The following is a 22,196-nucleotide window of genomic DNA, read 5'->3' as shown; positions in this document are numbered from 1 at the left end:
CTTTGCAGAAAACAACATGATAATAAGACAAAGCTGTCAAACAGGCTTAGGCTATGTGGACTCAGTTTGTTCCAGAAAAGCTCAGAGTGAAGACAGCTCGTGAATTCTGTCATCAGGCAGTGAGGCCCGTATCACATGTCACTTTGCTTTGTTTTTAACATGTGGCTCAAGCTATGCCAGACCTGCTGCTGTGTGGGAGATGTACTTTCTGACAAAATAAGGCATTTTCCTGGCATCAGGCCCCTTTGGAATTTTTACTGGTGTGCATAAATCCAGCGAGTTTGCATTTCCCACACGTATCCAATGTGGTCACACTTGGCTTTCTGGATTTGTGGTGGTCTCGAAGGCTATCAGTGCCAACATGGTCCATTCCTTATCCCCACTGGGAATTGTTGTGAAGAAATGAAATGAGGCACTCATTCATTCGTTATTCAGAAATTGTCTCCCATCTACCATGCCTGTGATGAGGAAGAAATGGAGGAGACAACATAAAGCAATTTTGGAAGGAATGAAAATGTTTTGTTGGGTAGAAATGAAAGTATTTCTAACAGGCTGTCTCCTTCTCTGTCTTCTCATCCATCATGATAATAAAGTTCACTATGGAAGTTCATTTGTATTATTTTGTGTTCAAAGAGACGATGATGATGACAGTGATGACAATATTAATGTTCACTCTTAGTTGGCTGTTACTGGCTGAAGTGAAACACCATATAAATAAACTGCTCCTAGGATGTGAGTCTGAACTCTTCTGAGCTATTTTTGAAACCCCATTGGGCTGGCCTTTTAACTCCTGGTTCTTCATTCCTGTATATTTCACCCTTGGTTACACGAGCCATCAGTAAAACTTCATGGACCTCTAGGCACAAATTTATTATCTCTGATGGAAAAATAACCAAAAGAACCTTCTCCAGCAGTAAGAGTGCACGGTATGTTATCTTTGCATAAAAAGGACAGAACGTAATCCTCCATGTTGAAAGAGTAGCTGAGAGAAAGCAGAATGTACAAAGTGAGAGAAAAATATCCTCAGTGTTTTTTTCATATGTGACCTTGGGAACTGGCTCATTCAGTTCATTCATTCAACACATGCTTGTTGACCAAGCGTCAGATACGAGACAAAGGCTCAGGTAAGACATGGGCCCTATTTTCTGGGGGCTCATAGTCCCAAGTCAGAAGATTGGTAAATCATCCCCAAATTTATCTGGTACCACACTCACCTTTGCTGAGTATATTCCAGCCAGTCTGGTTTTCGTTTCTTACCTCCAACACACCAGGCTGGACCAGCTTCCCAGTGGCTGCTTTCTTTATATCCTTTGCATCTTGGTTTATGAGCTGTGTCTTCCACAGGCCTTCCTGATGTACGTTGTCCAAAGTCACCACTTGGCCCTCATGATGCCCAGTCCCATTCTACCTGCTTACTTTCTTTCATGGCACTTCTCATTTAAAATTACCTTGTTCATTCATTCATTCATTCACTTGTTTTATTGTGCATCTCCTCACCACTAGAATGTACACTTTACGAAAAAGCAGATCTTACTTGTCTTGTTTACCATTGTATCCTTAGAAGTACATTTTTTTGAATGAATGGATGGATAACTATACTACATGATAATATGTTCTATAATGGGTGCGTTAACAAAGTGCTCTAGGAAAAGGAGGAAGCCAGTGACAACTTCCCTGACTGAGCAGGTTTGAGATACCTCTGCAGTGAAGACATGTGAGCGCGACCTGGCGGGTGGGGGAGGTGTGTTGGCAGGTGCTATTTCTGCTTAGATAGATGGGTCTCTTCCTTCATCATCCTGACCCTCTCCCAGCTGACCTCCTGGCTCTTAGCTTGCAGTGAATAGCCAAGATCGTTCACTGATAGAGCCGACTATAATACTTGACAGGATAAGCCCTCAGTTGTGACCCCTGCCTTCTTTGGATGCATAGATCAGGGAAGTGAAGAACACATGTTTCCTGAAAACTTCTCTTTCATGCATTGAAAAGTTGCTAAAAGCCTGTCTTTCCAATAAGGAGAACTTGGAATTGATGTAATGGATAAAAGGAGCTTATGAAACAGAAGTAGGCATTCTTGACAAAATAAAAATAGAAGCTTAAAAGACGCATCATTTTGGGAAAGTTAAAAAAGATTTTTTTTCCCCTACTGTAAGAAAATATGTGTGGATGAGGCATGTGTTCTAAACTATAGAATAAGATTTGCATATTACTTCAGGGTGCTGCAACCATGGCAATGCAGAGTTTTGCTGGTTCTGATAGACATACTTGCAATATATACATCCATTAACAAGATTATCACTTGAAGAGACAATTGAAAAAACTGAAAAGGTTTTTTGAGGATAAAATTTATTGATATTTAATGAAGCATGAAGCTTCTAAATGAACCATGAAAGCAATAGCTGAACTAATTAAGTGCACATAAAGGCTCCCAGAATACATACGTGATGTGGGCTGCGTGCTTATCCATCGTGCCTGGTTACACTGGCATCCTGGATAGCTCTCTCATCACATACGCTTTGTGGAAGCAACAGTAAATCCTCCTGTAATGCATGCAGTAAAGAAGGAAATAACCATTTAGATTTCCTGCAAACGCGGATGGGATGTTTAAGTCAAGCGTTGCAGGGTTTATAGGTTATAATTTAGCAGAGTAAAGACTAGTAATAACAACATATTATTTCCACACACTTGATTTAAGCCTCTTTCTATGCTGTTTCATTGAATGATAAATCGTCCCCTGGTTCTAAAAATATGCATCTTCCTCCCTCCCTTTTCCCCTCCAAAGAGAGATCAAGGATGCTAAATAACATGAGTTGAACATTTTGTTGTGCAACAGGGATTCTTGTGGGCCTTTTCCACTGCATGTGAAGACATGCCTGGTGGAGAGCAAAAGAAGGCAAAACCACTCCTGCTTTGGAGGCCATTACAGGTTGTACCAGTTGGGGAAGCAGACTACAACGACAAGGCTATTGACATTGACCTTTATCAATGGCTTTATTAGTTTCCTTTGTAGCTACTGGCTCTTCCTTTGTGGCCACAGACACATACTATCTGCCCGTTATCACAGATCTTAGTCTGTGATAATGAGCTTAGTCTGTGACAGAGCTTAGTCTGTCTTAATGAGTAGCTTATAGTTTCCTCATACACCTATCTGAAATTGACATCCTAGACCACTAAAGGAGCCTGACAAACCAGTAAGACCCATGGTAACAGTACATAGTAATGGTGGAAAGGCAGACACTGTAATAGGTGTCAGGCGGTACCTCTCAAACTCGAGCATATGTTGGTAGTTCCCAAAGGGCCTGAGAAAGCGCCAGTGGGTGCGCCCCACTCCCAGAGTTTCTGATTCCATAGGTCTGGGATGTGGCCCGAGAACCTGCATTTCTAACAAGTTCCCAGGTGATGCTGATACTGGTGGCTCAGACAGCACAGCTGGAGAACCATTGCATGGTTCCATCTGACGAGATGCAGACTGGGGTAGGGAAAGGCATTTTAAGGACACCCATCTGAGAAGTCACAACCAGGGAGGGATGTGGTTTGTCTCAGGTACCCTTGAGACTCCCATCCTTACATGTCTTTCTCTAAGATATCCAGGGCCGTTCTTATCAGATAAGGGCTTGAAACTTCACTCACATGTAGCGTGACCCTTGGCAACTTAAGGAGCTACCCTTAACAAGGACATGTGCAAAATCACAGAAATTAAGCTCTGGAGAAGGTATTTCCAGTTTCTGCTAGTGGGTTTTAAGGGACATAACATTCAGGTTTGAACTTCTACCATGCAGGCCAACTACTCTATGTGTCCACGAAGCTTCCTCTGCCCCTGTACCCTCTTGAATGAGCCCACTTTTGCTTGCAGGTTCTCTAATCCCTAACACAAAGCCCTGGCAGACACCTGGCAAAGGGATATTGAATGGATGGAAGGGTATATGTGTAATGGGGACAAAAATGATTAATTGCTGGTGTGATTGATTGAGTGGTTCTCTCTCCTCTTGCTCTTTAAGGAAAATGTAGTGTTGCTTGAAAAGAAAGAAATCCTATGCTTTCCTAGGGTATCCCTACCCCACTCTACTTGAGGTTTTAATCAGCAAATAGTAGGAGAAGACGAATGGCAGTGGGTGTAGGTGAATTTGTGTTGGGAGGGAACAGTGGGAGAAAGGAGAGAAGAGGGAAAAGCCTTATTTTTTAAAAAAAGACATTTGTTTGAGACAGAGAAAGAACACAGAAGGGAGGGGCAGAGGGAGAAAGAGAATCTCAAGCAGACTCCTCACTGAGTGTGTAGCCTGATGCAGGGCTCTGTCCATGACTCTGAGATCATGACCTGAATTGAAGCCAGAAGTTGGACCCTTAACTGACTGCACCACCCAGGTGCCCCAAGAAGAACCTCATTCTTGCAGGAACCCTAGGGAGAGTTTGTTCTGTTCTCTGGGAGAGTACAAGAGTGAAGGAAGGCTTTGGGTTGCTGAAGAGTGTAAGAGTTGCCAGTCAAAGGGGATGGCAGAGAGCTCTGGCAGCAAAGGTGATGTTTACATGCATTGCCCAAGTTTGTTTCTTTGAATGGAATACCTCATCTGAAACTGGAGTGAGAGGTCCTAGGATTTATTTGGGTTGTGAGTGATTTGGTGTTTCAACAAATACCAAATAATATATATTTTAATGTGAATAATAGAGATAAATGAATAGCACACGGTGGGAAGATGCTTAGTTGGTTGTATGATCTTGATTCATGGTCTCAAAGTGGGGGTCCCCAGACCAGCAGCAGCATCACCTGGGAAGTTACTAGAGCTGCAAGTCATCAGGCTTCCCCCTCCCCAAACTACTGATCTAGAAACTCTGAGGTGGAGCCAGTATTCTGTGTTTTCACAGGCTTTTCAGGGGATTCTGAAAACATACTCAAGTCTGAGCACCAGGGGACTAGGGAGTTGCTATTCTCATGGTCCCTCCAGTTGGGAGGAACAGTAGAGGCTCTACCTGACCAAGATCCTCTGAACTTCAGGAGGGCTTTAGGTAAAGAAGAGCAGAAGCCAGTGTTTTCCTGGTGTGAGTACAATTTTTTCCTAAATATTTCATCATTTTAAAGGCCTGTGAAGACAGAAACATTTTGAGCCTAGCAAAGAAAACAAATGGGCTGAATATTAAAAAGGGAAAGAGAAAGATTTCTAAAGCAGTCACACTGAACAGAATCTACACAATGGCCCGAGAAAGGTCATGAGCCTGAGAAAGTGACTTGCTTGTGGACGAAGTGGACCGTGGTTCAGTGGCTCTAGGTGTAATCACCCCTGATGTCACAGCATGCACAGTCATGTTCATTCTCCTGTTTTGACTTTCTAATCTTCCAGCAATAACTTAGTAACATGTGACCTTTTCAGTTTTTTATCCACCAGTACTGATATTTTTCTTTAAGTAGTATTATTTTGTTTTGTTTTCTGAGTATAAAAATAGCATGTTTATGTAGAAAAATTTTTAAATACTGAAAAAACCCCAAAGAATACAATAAAATTACCTTCCAGTATTCCCCAGACACAGAGATACCCATTGCTAATATTTTAGGAGATAAACATGTGTAACTATTTTGTAATAGATAATAGCAGTGATTAATACCTAAATAAAGTGCTGTGTTTTCTTTCTCCACATTGTTATGAATGTTCCCCCATGTGTTTCAGATTCTTTGAAAATATAATTTTTACGTACAGCAGACTTTTTTTAAATGTGTGTGGGAAGTATACTCTATTTAATCAAGTTTGGTTTCTTTTTTGTTAAAACTGTATGCTCACAAATAAATTTTACAATGTTGGTTGATGATTGGGTCAAATGAACATTTTAAATACTCTTGGTTGTATTACCAAGTTGCTCCCTAAATGGGTTAGATCACACTTTATACTCCACTCAATCTAGTAGCAGAATTTAGAGTGTCTACTTTATGTCTTATCTCCTGGGTTCTTTTGTGAACTGTTTATGTCCTTTGCCTTTCCCCTGCCATACAAATGTTTATCTTTATTATTGATTTGTAAGGCCTGCATATGTTAAGCCCTTAACCCTTTGTACATAGAATGCTGGCAAATTATTAGTCTTTTTGCCTTTTCATTTTGTTTTGGTGCTTTTTGAGCTAAAATATTTTTGCAGTTACATCTTTGCCTTCCAGATCCTAATATTTTTTAAAAAACCCATGTATTTTCTTTTAGTGGTTTTATTTTTAATATTCAGCTCTGAATTTCCCTGGAATTTGTTTTGGTATATTGTGGCTGATTGTGTTTTCCACTAATGGCTGAAGACATCTCTCCCATTCCATGTGTTCTTTTGTGGTGTGACTTTGCCCTGCTGCTTTCTCACAAAGTAGAGTTAATTCCTTTGCCCCATTTGAATTTGGATGAACCCAAGATTAGTTTGGCCAATAGTATATGGCAGAAGTGATGCTGTGCCTGTGCAGGAATGGTCTTTAAACAGCCTGGGAACAGCCTCTTCCACGGCAGCTGTCATGCTGTTAGGAGCCCAAGTCCTATGCCCTGGCCATGTTGAGGTGTTCCCATGGACAGTCAGCATGTGAGAAGTCTATACAGAGCCCCCTTCAGCCCTAGATGACATCTGGCCACAGGGCATGAGAGAAGCATATGCTGCTGAGCCCAGTCCACCCTAGGTAAATCATACAAGGTAATAATAAATTGTTGCTTAGAGACCATAAATTTGGGAGTGGTTTGTTATGTAGCAATACATAACCAGAAAATAGTGTGATAAGGATTTAGCTTTGATTTCCACCTCCACCCCCCAAACAGTAAATAGTTGCTCCACTACAGTTTACTGAGTACCCTCCTATCCTCCACTCCTTTGTCATACCATTGTGTGCTGATTGTCATTGTGTTTGAGGTCATGACCTTTTGCTTCTATTCTGTCTTCCGTTTTGTAGCCTTCCTTTAGTGTTCCACAATTTTCACTTTCCTAGCTCTATCATGTATTTTCTTCTTTAAAGCCTTTTGGACAGTTAGTAGAGTTTATTCTTCCAAAAGAACTTCAGAATCTGTTGTCAAGGTAGTGAATAAGGAAGGGTACATGAGCACTTCACAATCAATCATGGCTCCTGACCTGAATGATGTTGTCCACCACGGTTATTTGGAAGTGTCTGGACAGACTTTAGTTTTGGATGTCACAACTGGGGGGAGTGCTACTGGTATCTAGTGGGTGGAGGCTAGAGATGCTGCTCAGCAACCTGCAATGTCCAGCGTAGCCTCTCTGCATTGTGCATGCACACACACGCACATGCACGCACACATACAAATTATCTGGCACGAAGTGTCAGTAATGAGAGTCTGAGAAACCGTGCATTAAGGTTATGAAATAGTTTAGAAGAGGCAATATACTATATTAGTATTTACACCTCGGAACATGTATATGTCTGTATTTATTCATGTCTTCAGGAAAAAAGAAGTAGTTTTCTTCATATTACATCCTATTCCTAGGTATTTTTAACCTAAAAAATTTCCCTTTACACTTTAAAACTCATAATGGAGAATATATAAGAAATCTATTGCTTTTGCCCTATTTACATTGTAACTTGTCACCGATTCTGTTGCATTGTATAGGTAGATGGAATTTCTGGAATTTAATTGGTAGAAAGTGAGGAGAGTAAACTCATCGTTTATTCAGAAAATGTTTGAGCTAGAGGGGACGTGAGAGGTTCCTTAATCCCTTGTCTTCCTTTGAGTGATGATAAATCTGAGACCTAGAAAAGTTAATTTACCTGCCTCATGTCAGAGAGTATAGGGGCCTAGAGAGAAGAGAGGCACAGAAAGCCTTTGGATGAGAGTATTGAAAATTCTCGTAGTTTACATAAAAATTGAGAACTCCACACTGGGTTTTAAAGCCTTTGGGGATGTCACAGTGTTGGCAAGGAGTTTAGGAACCTTGCCTTGTGGCCTCTTCACCCTGCCTCGTCTACAGTGTCCTGGCAACCCTTCCGTGTATTCCTCTGGGGGCAAGAGCTGTGTCTTACAGAGTGTTTCCAAGTCACTTCTGCTTGCTAGAAAGTTTTTCCTTTGGGTGAGCTATGCTCTGCCTTCTTGAGGCTAGCACACTATGGTTGAATGGTGTTGGAAGAAGTGTAGTTTTCACAGCTGCTGAGGTGGCACCTATCAGGCTTGATGGGCAGTGGGAAAAAAACTGTTACTGGTTGGCTGACTAGTTGAGATATGGGATTGGGAGAGTTTGTAGCTTCAATTTCCAGGCAGACGAGACCTGTATGAATGGGTCATCCCCTAAATACTTGTCAAATAGAGTTTTATAGAATTTTATATGATGTTTTTCAGATTTTTTTTTTTTTTTTTTAGAGAGGCCTTAGGGGAGGAGTTTGACCCAAGGAGGACTGAGGGTCCTAACCCCAGATGCCCCTGGTCCTATCACCTTCCAGTGGTTCTCCTTGGGGATTTCAACTAGGCCTCTCCCAGCTATGGGAGGGGTATGAGCAGGTTTAACTAGGAACAGATGATTCTTGTGTTTCATTACCAGGCAAGGTTCCTGTGCCATGGGGACTCCATCCAAACTCATTGACATAATGAAGAGCCCTTTCATTATTTCAGACTCCTGAAGGCAGAATTTTTCCTCAGAACAGAGACAAAGACAGTAAGGCCACAATGCAAAGGAACTCCCTCAGTGCATGATTGCTAATTGGACAATTGTTCTGCAATTATTACTATGCTAGGACATAATCATTACCTTATAGCCTCGTTCATTGCTTGTAAACTTTCTTTGAGATGGGAATCTTAAAAAGTTACACTGTCAAGTTTGATATGTTGAAATTAGATTTTTACCTGCATTCCTTAACTAGATGCGTACTGTCCCAGAGCAGCCTGAATATTGGTTCTATGGCAGATTTACATTTGGCAGATAAACAAATGGGCACGGTTCCCACTGAAGACAGTGGGTCAGCCATGATTCTGCTAAAACCTAAGGTTTACGAGATTTAAGCAAACTCCAACTGAACCTCTTTTTTTAAACTACTGAAGGTAAACAATCTCATTTCTCTTTCTTCCTGAAAATTCATAGATTTTGTCTGATCTGGGAGTGGTGTCTTTTGTATCCTCTAAGCTTATAAACAGAAGGAAGGAGAAATCTGTCCGGGGGTGTTTTCAGACTCAATTAATGGACCGAAATGGACTTCTCTTTAGGCACACTTGTAAGGTAGGGGGTCTCTGTGTCCCTCTTCACTCCTAATCCCCTCGTCTGTGCTTACTCCTTTTCTCTCCAACTATTCATCTCTTCATGAACACTCCTGTCCCAAATTCAATTCTCATTGTGTAGGAGGAGCCTGCCATCTGCCATCTTCATTCTATTTTGAAGGCGAAAGACATTTTTAACTGCTTCAGAGGTATTTGCACCATTAAGCATCATTTATAACTGACAGTCCCATGGAAGTGGTAGGATATAGTAGAAAGGGAGATTAGTTGGGCGCCTGACTACTGGGATTTTTGTACTGATTCTGCCGTTAACTAGCTGTGTGTCCCGGGGAAAGTCACTTTTATCTCTCTGGACTTGAATTTGACCAGGTTGGAAACATGATGTCTATTACTCCTTCTTGGCATGTAAATTTATGAATTCAAAGCATGGTGGGAGCAAGGATGCATCTTTTCTCATGAAGAAAGTCCTTGAAATGATTTCATTATTTATTCTGGTTTAAAGTTAGCGTTTTAGATTATGAGAGATGAAAGGTTTTCATTGTGATCTGCAGGGAGGAAAGAAAATGAACACTTACTGAGCATATGGTTTTTGCCCAGCTAGGGGGCTAGATAATTTATTTTATGATCTCACCAAACGAGGCTTGACAAGGAGGTTTAGTCTACGTGGTTTGGTCAAGTTCATACAGTTGCACAGCTACAGACCAAACTTGGCTTCCTGGCCTTGTGACTTGACTCTGGCCTATCCCTTCTTGTCTCCATAGTGCTGACCACACTTACCCATACATCCACGTCTCTCTCCTCCTTATGTTACTATTTTTCCTGCAGAGTGCAGCCACATACCTGGGGATAGGTGATAGCTGATTAGACTCTGCTTTTATGTCAGTGCAGTTTTGAAAGATAAAATCTTGTGTTACTGAGGCAGAATTTTAGACAAGACTCCATTTAAAGTTATTTGTATTGTTCTAAGGATAGGTTGATTTCTAGTAGAAAGGGTCCCTGTAAAATGTTGGACTGCATGGGAGGTTGCTCATTCAGGGCACCTCATATTCACATCTTGTTTCACCTGACTCATTGTGTCATTGTCTTTGTGCTTGTCTGTGTGTGTGACTGTGTGCATGTGTGTGTATCTGTGCATGTACATGCATGTACACACACCTATCATGTTCTGACATCCCTATGTATATCCCGATGAATTGTGTGCACTCAAGACTGTTAAATGAATAGAAAATTAGTAAATCCTTTATGTAGTAAGGTGTGTGCAGATGAGTATTTTCATATTATGTTCCTAAAGATCACTGTCATTATCACTATCATATCCTCTTCAATGTCCCAACAGCTTTGAGATCTTACCTTATTTTATCAGACATCAGTGTGTGCCATAATTCTCTTGATCTATGTTTCAGCTGCTCCTACCAGACAGTTTAACCACTGGATGAATGGGTGAACAAAGGATGTTGATGTTATCCACCCAAAATTCCTGAAAGTAAGGAAGAAGGATCATATGATAGACATTTAACCACTGCTATGGAGGTTAAACTAGTGTCCCCTGCTTATGTGTGCACACAACAGCATTTATGATACCTACACAGAATCAGTTATGGTATTGTTCCTGACTATTGCTTATATGTGGAAACAAAGATGTTAGAGGCTGTGGGTGCATGAATGTTCAAGTTTTGGGAGAAGGATCAGTGTCCAATTGTCCTGTCTCCTCTCCACTTCATAGTATTTCTGCAGTTATATGGAGGGTGATGGCTAAGAATGGATGAGCTCTTGGACACCCTTGTGTGACTTTGGAGTGTGACTAACTGGGTTTGACTCCTCACTTTTCTCAGGTGACTATGTTTTTTAACCTCAGATTGCTTCCTCTGTGAAATAGGATGGTAATAATCAGGATTGTTTAGTGAGGTGAGTGGGCTAACCCAGGCATAGAGCCAGACATCTGCCCCTGGTACCAAGTTAAGCCTTCCATTAATGTTCGCTGTCATGTATTTTTAATGTATAGATGTATTATTCTTATTAATAGTAGTAATAGTAGCAGCAGCAGTAAGGTTGTAAGTTCTTGGTGAGGAAATAAGACCACCATGTTGATATCTAGGTAACTCCTGCACCACTGTCGTGGTTCTTCTGAATGGCTAAGGAGAGGAGGAGGAGAGAGAAGTGTGTTAGATTCCTGTTTCCATAGGGGGCTTCACAGAAAAGGTGACAAGGCCAACAGTTTGCTGCATCCATGGGGCAGAACTGTGTGCTCAGTGAGGTGTAGTCTGTCTAGTGGGGAGTGAGAGGAGAAAACAGCTCAGGAATGGCAGGGGCAACAGAAAAGAGGCATCCCCTCTGCCACCCCATGTCTGAGCCTCCCAGCAACTGTGCTATTTTAAATAATAAAATATTGTCTTCCTTGGAGCCCTTCCCCCACCTCTAAAATGCTGCAAGTGTGTGGTGTGGGCATGACCTGTCCCCTCAGTGAGCGTCTGCCCTGTGCAGGATGCTGAGGCCTGGCGTTCTAGGGGATCAGGCACATTCTCTATCCTTGTAGACCTGCCAGTTAAGGGGGATAGGTGTAGGTAATACCCAAGGTGGAAGTGATTAGTAACACAAAAGATGCAAAAATAACAAGACCTGTGGTTTTACAGGAGAGAGAAGGCACTGTAACCTGCGGGCAGGGAGTAGGAATCTGGAAGGTTTGTTTCAAGGAGTGGGTGGCACTGGGAGCTGATCTTTGATGACAGGGAGTGTAGGGGTATGGGTGGGAGCCGGAGTGGGCAGCAATTCTGGGCTGCCTGGAGTGGGGTGAGTGTGAAAGACCTGGGGCCTCCTGTGAGTGTGGCAAGCAAAATGATACAGTCAGATCCCTCTAGGATCTGCGATAATTAGTAAGAGTTTTCCTGAACCTCTTTTCACTATAATAAGAAAGAAGGGGAGGAGGGATTGCGAGCTAAAGCACTCTCAGTGTTCAAGTTAAATGTTAACTCCTTTGTGTGGTTAACGACTAACTTACTTTTTGCAAAAGGTAAAAAGAAAGGGAGAAAACAATGCAGCAGTAACCACCTAACTTAAAAAAGAAATTCCCTTTTGCTTTTGTGGTTGATTATTTTGGAAGTAATACATATGTAGCAATTATAAAGATGTATGCAAACTTGAACAGCTGACTGCAGACTCACCTTCCCAGACTCACCTTCGTGAGTTCCCTGTGTGGCTTTTGCAGGGTTCTCAGAGACTTAGCTATTTTCGAACACATTCCTAGTTTAGCCATTAGAAAATTATGGGTTTTATTTGTATAAACTCAGCGGCTGAAATAGCACTTCCAGAAAGGTGGGTGAGCTCATCGCCGCTGTCTGAACCAGGCAAGTTAATGACCTGCCCAGCATTGTTTGTGCGGCCAGCGCTGGCTGACTTCACCAGCATTTCCACTTGAAGGGAGACATTGTTTCCTCCGCTGCATTTGTCAGATGCTTTTCTCCTTGGCACACCAGCCTTTGCTAAATGTCCTTGCTGTCCCTGACTGTGCTCACCAAGACACTGTGAAGTCAAAGAGCAGGCAGCCCTGGAAATCTTTTTTTTTTTTTTTTAAAGATTTTATTTATTCATTCATGAAAGACACAGAAAGAGAGAGAGAGAGAGAGAGAGAGAGAGAGGCAGAGACACAGGCAGAGGGAGAAGCAGGCTCCATGCAGGGAGCCCAATGAGGGACTCGATCCGGGGTCTCCAGGATCACACCCTGGGCTAAAGGCGGCGCTAAACCGCTGAGCCACCGGGGATGCCCCAGCCCTGGAAATCTATGCAGAGTACTCTGCACAGCGTCTGAGGCCCCCAGCCAGGACAAAGGTAGAAACACCTTTATCCCCACACCTTTACACGAACAGACACTGCCTATGGTAGGGAAGCTCCCAGTGAGAGGGCTGCTTCCTTGCAGCCTTTCTCAATGTCAGTGACCAGACAGCCTGGGAACATGAATAACTTAAGCATGAGGTGATCCTCTGAGGATTTGATCACTTTTCAGGAGGAATAATGGTAATGTATGGAGTGGAGTTTGGAGGTATGTGGAGCAAGGGGATCAGGGACTGTGGAATTTGTATTTACTGTAAGAATTTACAGTACAGAATGATGTTGAATTTTAGGAACTTAGAGTATTACCTGCATAGTGTTCAATTTGGCCAAGGAATGAATGGCTAGAAGAGAGGAATTTCAGTGGGCTTACAAATGTGGACATCAAGTGCTGGGGCAGGTGGCTAGAAAAGTTTAAGAGACAGATGGTGGAGCACCTTTGGTATGAGATGTGTTTGACTCTGAAGATGCTCTTCTGCAGACAGCATGGAGAAAGGAAAACAATGTCGTTTTCAAAAGTCAAACTGACTGCTCTTCAGAATGACTGCCAAATAAAATCCTAGTGCATTGGCTCTGGCCTCTTTTTAAATGAGCAGTTTTTGCATTATCCTCCCCTTCTGCTGTTTCTATCTCGAGGACTGTGTAATTTTTATTATGAGGCTAATCCCTGGATTAAAGGCATAAGACATTCCATTTGTAAGTAGGAGCGTAGGTGTTTGGGGTGAATTTCTGTACTAGAGCAAAATCTAATTCACCGTTGAGGGGTTTGTAACCGCAGATGCTAATTTAGAAATCTGTTTGTTAGATTCAGGTGACTTTGATAAGACTTTTATTCTTTTCAATCTTATGCATTTGTGCACACATTCTTGGGAAGATTGCTGCGGGGTAGTGTTGCATGTCAGAGAGGAGGGAAGTTTAGTTATTAACCCCACATAGAGGGTAAAGGGGGGGCAACAGGCAGGCTTTGGAATGAGGAAAGGGCTGGGTAGAAACATTTCCAAGAGGTATTTTTGTTGTTTATACTTGTTAATTATTAATATTAATTATTGATGAAAAGAGGTCTTGAGTTACATGCCACACATTGTTTAGAAATAAGTTATCACATTTCTTATCTGGAACTATAGTAGATATTAAACTATTTCAAATAATCAATACATATTAATTTAGCAAGATTTTCCCTTTTCCTTCAATGTTACACACAAGAAGACATTAATTTCTGGCTCATAAAGAATTTGTTTTGTGAAAGTGTGTTTTTCCCTCAGCTGTGGGTGGATTTTAACACTAAATGAGTATGTTGAGAACTTTATTTCACCAAATTAGGTCAACAATTAAAAATTACCTTTAGTATTTCACATAAGACACACAGGTAATACATAAGGCCTTGTGGGTTAATGTTGCCAAATTAGTTGTGAATATTGTGCTTTGTCTCAAATATCTGTGCCTTTTTAGGGATGTATTATTCTATGATCATCTTAGTTTCTTGGAAATGAACTTTTACGGAGTGTCTGTATTTTATGGTATGTCCTATGGCTTTAAATGAAGTATATTCCATTCGAGTTTCAGTAGGCAGGTATGTATGTACAGGATTGATGATAACTCTGGGAGTCAGAGCTGATTGATGTTCGTGTGTGTGTGTGTGTGTGTGTGTGTGTGAGTGTGTGTGTGTGTGGTTTGGGTGGGGAGGGCAGGGGAGAAGAGGAGGGGGTTGAGGGAGGTGGTGGTTGAGATGGAAGGTCTCTCTGACAGATTGGGAACTGATATTACTTGGAGACGTTGCTCTCAGGCTGAAAAAGTTAATGTTTATGCTTTTTAGGCATTGTGGACTTTTTGAGTGGTAGTAGGTTCATTTTCACTTCAGTCTTAAGGACCATACGCTGGGTTTCCTATGGGCTTTACTCATTCTGATCGGTAGGCTGTACTATAACGATGATGTGCAAAAGTACCAGTCATTGACAACTCAAGGAGTCGTTTGGTTGTAGAATACAGGACACACAGTCAAAGGGTCTCTGGGGTTTGTTTTGCGTTTGCCTAGGTGGCCTCTGGGGGTAACTCCTATTGGAGTGTATTGGCAATAGGGGGAAGTGGTAGTAGTGGCTTGAAAACCTTACTTAAGGTGGAATAAGTAGGCTGAGCCTGGATCAGGTCATTCTGTCATATGAAAGACTTGGCCCACTCACCTCATCCAGAGCTTGGTGTTTGATCTCTGTAAGCAGTTGATTCACCACTTTTCAAAGCCCCAAGCTATGATCACAGATTCTCTGGGGGATCTGGGAAGATTTCCTTTACCTGTGTGAAGTTTATGGCCAGTTTAACCTTGATTTTGATGGGCTCACTTCATTTGGGGAAGAAAAATTCTGCATTTGTGAGCAGTGAAGGATACTTGCCTTTTACAAGGAAGCTGACAGCTCTTGGTTTCTCCAGAGGGGATTACTGGTGAAGACAGTTAGGAAGAGAACAAGTAACTCTTTTGAATGCACAACATATTCTTGCTTAAGCATTTCCCAGAACAATTCTAAAGAAATATAATACAGGTATGTTTTGTTATGTTCTCATTGTGAGTTATGTTTACGAGATACAAAAATAGGATTACGATCATAGAGGAGGAAGAGCTTTTTTGTACCAGTGGTTTATGTTTTATATCACATGAATTCTAACCATTTATAAAATTACCTGGTTTCTTGCCCCTACTCATGGTTGATTTTTTCTTTCTTTTTCCATCTAGAGACCTTTGAATTATTTTTATTCATAAGTGAAAAATGTATTACAGCTTTATTTCCTTTTATTAATAGTTCCTTCTTGCCCTTAACCACATCTCTGACTTTTTGGCATGTAAAGTCCAATGAGCTCATGCTTAATCATGTATAAACAACCATCTAATTATATGGTTTTGAATTTTCATTTGACCAACTAAACAAAAATGACACAGAAAAGAGAAACCTGACAGCCTCCCTGTCTTTGGATACCTGGCCTTTCTCACTCTCGCTCTCTTCACACATGTAGTAAAATGCATGTTAAAACTTATCAAAAAAAATCATTTTGCATTTGCCAAGACTCTGAGGCAAAATTGTTCTTTTCAAGGCTGCGTGTCAAAAAACAAGTCAGTTGAGCTGCATTGTATGCCTTCTTTACAAATTTCTTTCGGACTTTATTCTTTCCTCCTCGGGACGGGACGGAGGTATTACTTCAGTTCGTTGTGTTGCTGGTGTTGGATGACAGAGCAGCCAGTATTCATGGAGTAGGATTTCTCAATCTTCACCCCTCCACTGGCCTACCTGACGTACAATAACCACCGTCCCAGTCGCCATATTTTTCCACCCTCCCTCAAACCATTCTGACTGACACATTTTTGAAAGAAGACAGTGGGAAAATCCTTCCAAACAAAGGTACTCACTGTGTTGAAACAGTGAAGGAAGAAGTTTTCCATTTTCTTGGTTCTAGAATTCTGAACAAGGAGCAAAATCTCTTTGGAACCTTGAGATGGTTTCACCACAGATAGCTTGGTGCACTTGATAGAAGAAGACAAAGAAAAGATATACCTCCCTTTTATTATTCTTTTTTTTTTTTTCCGGATATTTCACAAGATGAGTACCTACAAGAGTAGGTTTGGCTGACTAGTATTTAACTGCTATGAGAGAGAAGAAAGGCAAGCGGATACTCCTGAAATTTAGCAAAAGTGATTCATTTTCTCACAGATTCCTCAACCTTAAGACATAATTTGATTTCTCAAAGTCTGTGACTTTGAAACATGCATATCTCTAAGTGCTAAGTGATTTTATACACTAGATGGTATAAGTTTATTTGGAGGCAAATTATATGGACTATATTTTGAGAATTTAGAGTTAGAATGATCTTGCTAAGTTTAGTGTAAACAGTCATCCTCACTGAAAATATTTTATTTTTATTTTTATTTTTTAGAGAGTGTGTGTGCTTGCTCCAGTGGGTGAGGGGCAGAGGGAAAGAGGGAATCTTAAGCAGACTCCCCACTGAGTGCAGAGCCTGATGTGGGGCTTGATCTCATGACCCTGAGCTGCAACCAAGAGTCAGATCCTTAACTGACTGACTGAGCTACCCAGGCGCCCCCTCACTAAAAGTATTTTAGTAAATACTTTTGTAATTTACTTTACCAGTTCATGTACCAGAAATGGTTTTTAAAATTATTTCCTTTAAATCAAAACAAATGAGACTCCAAGACCCCATCTTGCTGATGAGCAGGAAATCTAACCTCAGTCATTTTCGCGTGGGTGCCTAGTCATTACTACCTTGCCAGGGTGAGACAAGACCCCAGGATCTTTGTCCAGAGCAGAACATTCCAATAGCTTTCCTGGCTCGTGGTCCACAGGTTCTTGCTGAGGTGCCTCCTGGTCAAGGCCAGAAGTCTGCTGTTCCATGCATTGCTTGGATACAGGAAACTGCTGGAGCTGGGAGCCCAGACCTAGAGTCTGGCCTTTGTACATTTGTCATGCAGCCATGGACACCCTCCCTATGCATGCATCCCTCTGCCCCACCCCCTGCCTTCCTTGACTTTGAGCTGAGCACTCTCCCCTTCTCCTGACTTCCCCCTCAGAGGCAATCTTCTCTGTCCCCATAGCTTTTGAGCACCTGGATAATCTCAGTGGATTTAGGATTTTGCACCGGTCTAGGAAAGAGGATGGAATCAAAGAGTATCTACTTTTAGCTCTCTTATAATAACCCATCTGGGACAAAGGAGCACGAATTACAAAGCATAGCTCAATAAATTTTCTTGCCATATACCTGGGCTACTAATGGGCTTTTGGAGCATGGAGTCCAGAATCTATAGCCTACAGGCAAAAAGTATCTGGCTGCTGAGGCACCTGAGTGGCTCTGGGGGACTTCTGGGTGTAGGAAGCTGGGTAATGTCTGGTTCTTAGAAGATGGGTGACTGAGTTTTTAATGTAAAAAAGTATAATCTCCATAATCATCTGTCTTTTCTCTGGGTCTGATGCTTCTGGGCATCCCATCTGGACTTGCAAACCCATGTAGCATATGTAACAGAAAATATTTATGGTAGAATATGTGTCTCTTTGGACAGTTCTGAGGAATTACTGTTTGAGGGCAAACAAAGGTAGTCTAGCACCTTTTGGTGATGCCTGTGTAAGCTTTGCCTTTTAGAACTAAGATGTTATCTCTAATAGGAAGGAGTAAATGGAATTTTTGCCTCTGAACCAGCTCTTATATGCTGAAAAAAAAAGTTCCATTGGTTTATATTGAGTAGTTTAGACTATACTCTCTTCGTGTGTGTGTGTGTGTGTGTGTGTGTGTGTGTGTGTGTGAGCGCGTGCGCGCGTAGGGAGTGTGGAGAGAGGAAGGCAAACTAGCAATATTCCAAGCTATTGAGTAATTCAGAGACAAGGATCTAGCAACAATTGTAGTCACCACTGGTCCATACAGTGAGGAGTCTACCTGTGGGCCAGCTTTGCCATTTCCTATCGCATCTTTGCTTTTGGTTGACTTGCGGAGAGAAACATCTTAGGGAAGACATGATCTTGGTTTTTGGAGAATGGTTTGGAATCTAGTAACAGGCCCTGGAATTGGGATTTAGAATTCTGAAAGGCCCTTCCACAACCTTATATTTTGTTTCCTTTGTAAGGCCATTTGGGGTTACTCTGCATTTGCTTCTGCCTGGCCTGCCCCAGGGCCTCAGCACCGCACCCTGAGATCATCACAACATTTTCCTCGCTTGGCTTCCTGCCTTTAGTCTTTGTTCTATCTCTGTATGTGCTGGAAGTAGTTAGACTACCCCCCTTCTAGTCTCTCTCCACACCTATGCCTAAACACCTACTATAGCTTTTTTGGTGGGGGAAGTGGAGGGAGGCTGGTCTTGGATGTCCTGTATAACCTGATAATCCTTTAATATGGGAATCATTAATACTGGGAATACCTACAACTCATAGAGTGCTTCCTGTGTGCTGGATACTACGCTAAGTGTTTTACACACATTGACTTCTTAGTTCTCCAAACAGCCTTATGAAGGTCGGTACAAGTACCATGCCCATTTCCCATGTAGGAAGCAGAGGCACAGAGAGTTTAAGGAACTTTCCCAAGGTCACATAGCTGGTGAGTGAAGCCATTCTGGCCCTAGCATTTCCATCCCTGCTCCTTGCTCATGCTGCCCCCACACCACTTTGCCCTCTTTGGGCTGCCTTCTCCCCTCTAGCATCAAGAGGTTCAGATCAAATCCTACTCCTCCCCTGTATACACAGGTCTTGGTCTTGTTTGGACACTTTGTGTGCTCAGCACCATGGCTACTGAGTTTAAGATCCGGTGTGTTTCCTCATCCATGTGTTGGTTACAACTCTCCAGCTGGTCAGAAGCTCTTTGAGGACTAACCCACCAGCCAGGGGCTCCACTTGCCCTGTACAGCACCAAGCCCACAGAAGGTGCTCAATAAATGTGACCTGATCAAGGGAAACGGAGGCATGGACTACACCTCAGAATCTCCATGGGTAGTCATAATATACTGGTTTTTTAAAGCCATAATTTTTTGAATGGCCTACTAAAAATCTCATTAAAGTGTGTGCCCTCCCTTCTCTGCTCCCAGCCTTTCTTATTTATGGAAGTTCTGTCTTTATAGAGTCAGTATAACAGTTTTATCTTGAACTCCTTCATTTTCACAGATCACTCCCATGGCATAAACCTGTTAAATTAGATCATAAGCAAGCATCATCTCGCCCATCTGTGTACCTGCAGTCCCCCGGGGTACATGCTCTCGTTCAGCTTGGAGTGGGGCCACGGGAAACAAATACCTGATCAGGGAGCTCTACGTTCCCCAACTGCACCGGTACTGCTTGCTACTTCCACCTTTCAGAGTAATGCTTTGCTTATTTAACAAATATATCTCATCTCTTCCCATGGGATTTTTTGAAAATTTGTCCAGGGAAAAGCAGTAAAATGTGCTTACATTTTCTCTTTGGTTTTCTAGGCTAATTGTTGGTGAACTTTATTTAACACTCTTGCTAAACTCAGAGTCTCTATGGAGCAAAGCGGCTTTCGGTTAACTTGGCAAATCATTACAAGGGAGAACAGAAGGGTCAGCATAAGCACTCTGTACTAATTAGTTGATAATTGATGTACCATAGCTGACTGATGGGACTTTAGCATATAAACTTCAGGAATGTTGTTTAATATATCTTTACATCTTTATGAGGTGGTTCGGAGCTGTGTATTAATAACGCCTTATCAGGAGTGCCTGGTGGTAGGGAGATAGATTGAGGCTTCATGTCCAGGAATTTGGGGCACTGAGTGGTACCGAAAGGAATATGATATTTTTTAATCTCTTGGGGTATAAATACGATTCCATTTAATGCAGGGATCAGATGAAATGAGTCATGCTAGTGATTCTGTACTTGGAGGCTGACATTCCTGAATGCTGACTAAGGTTAGCAGAGTGTTGGTGTGAAAGTTATATTCTTTTAGGGTGAACTTGGTAGATACCAGCTGCACTTCAAAGAGCAACGTGGTATGAGAACTGCACAACTCGTGGGAATCTCTGTTAATCTGGATTCAGATTTGGCCTACTTATTGGCTGGGACTAAGTAACTCACTTTGGACCAGAGTCATGAAAATAGTCTTTATGTGATCCCCCTGTCCTTTTAAAACTTGATCTCCTGAATCTTTATCTACCAATTATAAAACTCCAATCTTACTCTGACTTGCTCCCATAACCGTTGCCTTCTTAATTCTGTTGTTTACCAAAATGTGACCAGCTTCTGGTTCATGTGCTCCTCCAGCCTTGGTCCCTGTGTCCTCCAAATGTCTCCTGGGTGGACATGATCTCTGGTAGGACTGTACCACTCACTACCTACAGCACAAGGTCAGCGGGCCAATTGCACCAGCACCATCTGACTTTTTTGGTTTGAGGTGGAGCCTGTAAATTTGCAGTTTCGAAAAGCTTCCCTGGCAACATTGATGTGCGTGCAACTAGGTTTGGGGCCATTGGTAAATATATATCATCCAGCTGTTCAACCAGAGTCTCCAGGGGTTTAGAGCAGCCGTTTCAGTCTGCCTCTCCTTTCTCCTGGTCAGACAGCCTCCTCCTGCAGGCAGCCCTGACTTCTCTTCTTCTCTCTCCAGTACACGCCATGCCTCCTCCTTTCTGTTTCCATGACTACATTCAGTCATCTCCTTCTCGTTCATGTGCTTGTTCTTCCTTCATGTTCTAGCTTATTTTTTTTAAATTTTATTTATTTATGATAGTCACACAGAGAGAGAGAGAGAGAGAGAGGCAGAGGGAGAAGCAGGCTCCATGCACCGGGAGCCCAACGTGGGATTCGATCCCGGGTCTCCAGGATCGCGCCCTGGGCTAAAGCCAGGCGCTAAACCACTGCACCACCCAGGGATCCCCATGTTCTAGCTTATTATTTTCCAAGAACTGTTTCAGTCTTGAGTGAACTTATAGGGAAATTAAAAAAATATATATATATACATACACATTCCATATTATTTCCCCCTCTGGGAGTTTCATTTTTTTATTTTTTTATTTTTTTTTCCTCTGGGAGTTTTATTATGTGCATTTGTACATTTACTTTTTAAAGATTTATTTTATTTATTTGAGAGAGAGCACATACAAGCCAGGGGAGTAGCAGAGGGAGAGGCAGGCTCCCTGCTGAGCAGGGAGCCCACAGGGCTCCATCCCAGGACCCTGAGATCATGACCTGAGCAGAAGGCAGATGCTTAACCACTTAACTAAGCCACCCAGGTGCCCCCTGCATTTGCATTTTTAAAGGCTCTGGGAGTAAAGGTTCTGTACTATAAAGATATGTTTACCTTTGTTGTGTTAGGGTTTCCCAAAGCTATTTGACTATGGATCTCTCCGTGATCTTGCCTTATGTGTTACCATTGAATACTCTTGGACTCCCTGAAGGACTTTGGGAAATGCCTTTATGGTTAAAATTATTATTAGTCAATGAGTTGCCTGGAGATTTCTCCCTTCTCTGAATTCCTGTTTCTACGATTCAGCTTCATGCTTAATCCTGTACAGTCCCGTCTCATTATCTGATTGTTCCTAGGTGAGTATGTCTTGTCTCTACAGACTGTAAGCAACATGAAGGCAGGATACTATATCCAGTATTCCTTACCTCCCATAGGTTTTGTGCAATTTTGAGCATTTGTAACATTTGCTAAGTTGAAATGCTTTACCCCTGAATAGAAAAGCCAATTATGTCATTCTGATTCTCATTATTTGGTGTTCTTAGCCATTTA

The 22,196-nt window shown here is 42.0% G+C and overlaps 1 protein-coding gene and 1 long non-coding RNA gene across 42 annotated transcripts in view; one reads left to right on the top strand and one right to left on the bottom strand.

Moving 5' to 3' along the window:
- GLIS3 (GLIS family zinc finger 3) overlaps window positions 1–22,196 on the top strand; it is a 548,443-nt gene that overhangs the window by 218,053 nt on the left and 308,194 nt on the right. For 6 of the 41 annotated variants that reach the window (XM_077908879.1, XM_077908887.1, XM_077908916.1 and 3 more), the window contains one exon: window positions 19,613–19,776. The exons of the other annotated variants lie outside the window; for them this stretch is intronic. The gene's annotated coding sequence lies outside the window, so the exon portion shown is untranslated. The remainder of the gene's footprint in view (window positions 1–19,612; window positions 19,777–22,196) is intronic. 41 annotated transcript variants of the gene reach the window in all.
- On the bottom strand, window positions 9,767–15,265 carry LOC144289793 (uncharacterized). The gene is made up of 3 exons (XR_013357780.1): window positions 15,155–15,265; window positions 10,506–10,632; window positions 9,767–9,995 (listed from the first exon to the last, which is right to left on the bottom strand). It is a non-coding gene; the product is annotated as an uncharacterized LOC144289793 (long non-coding RNA).

This window comes from Canis aureus, chromosome 1 (assembly GCF_053574225.1).
Source record: "Canis aureus isolate CA01 chromosome 1, VMU_Caureus_v.1.0, whole genome shotgun sequence".
NCBI lineage: Eukaryota > Metazoa > Chordata > Mammalia > Carnivora > Canidae > Canis > Canis aureus.
This window is presented reverse-complemented; position numbering and strand designations above follow the sequence as displayed.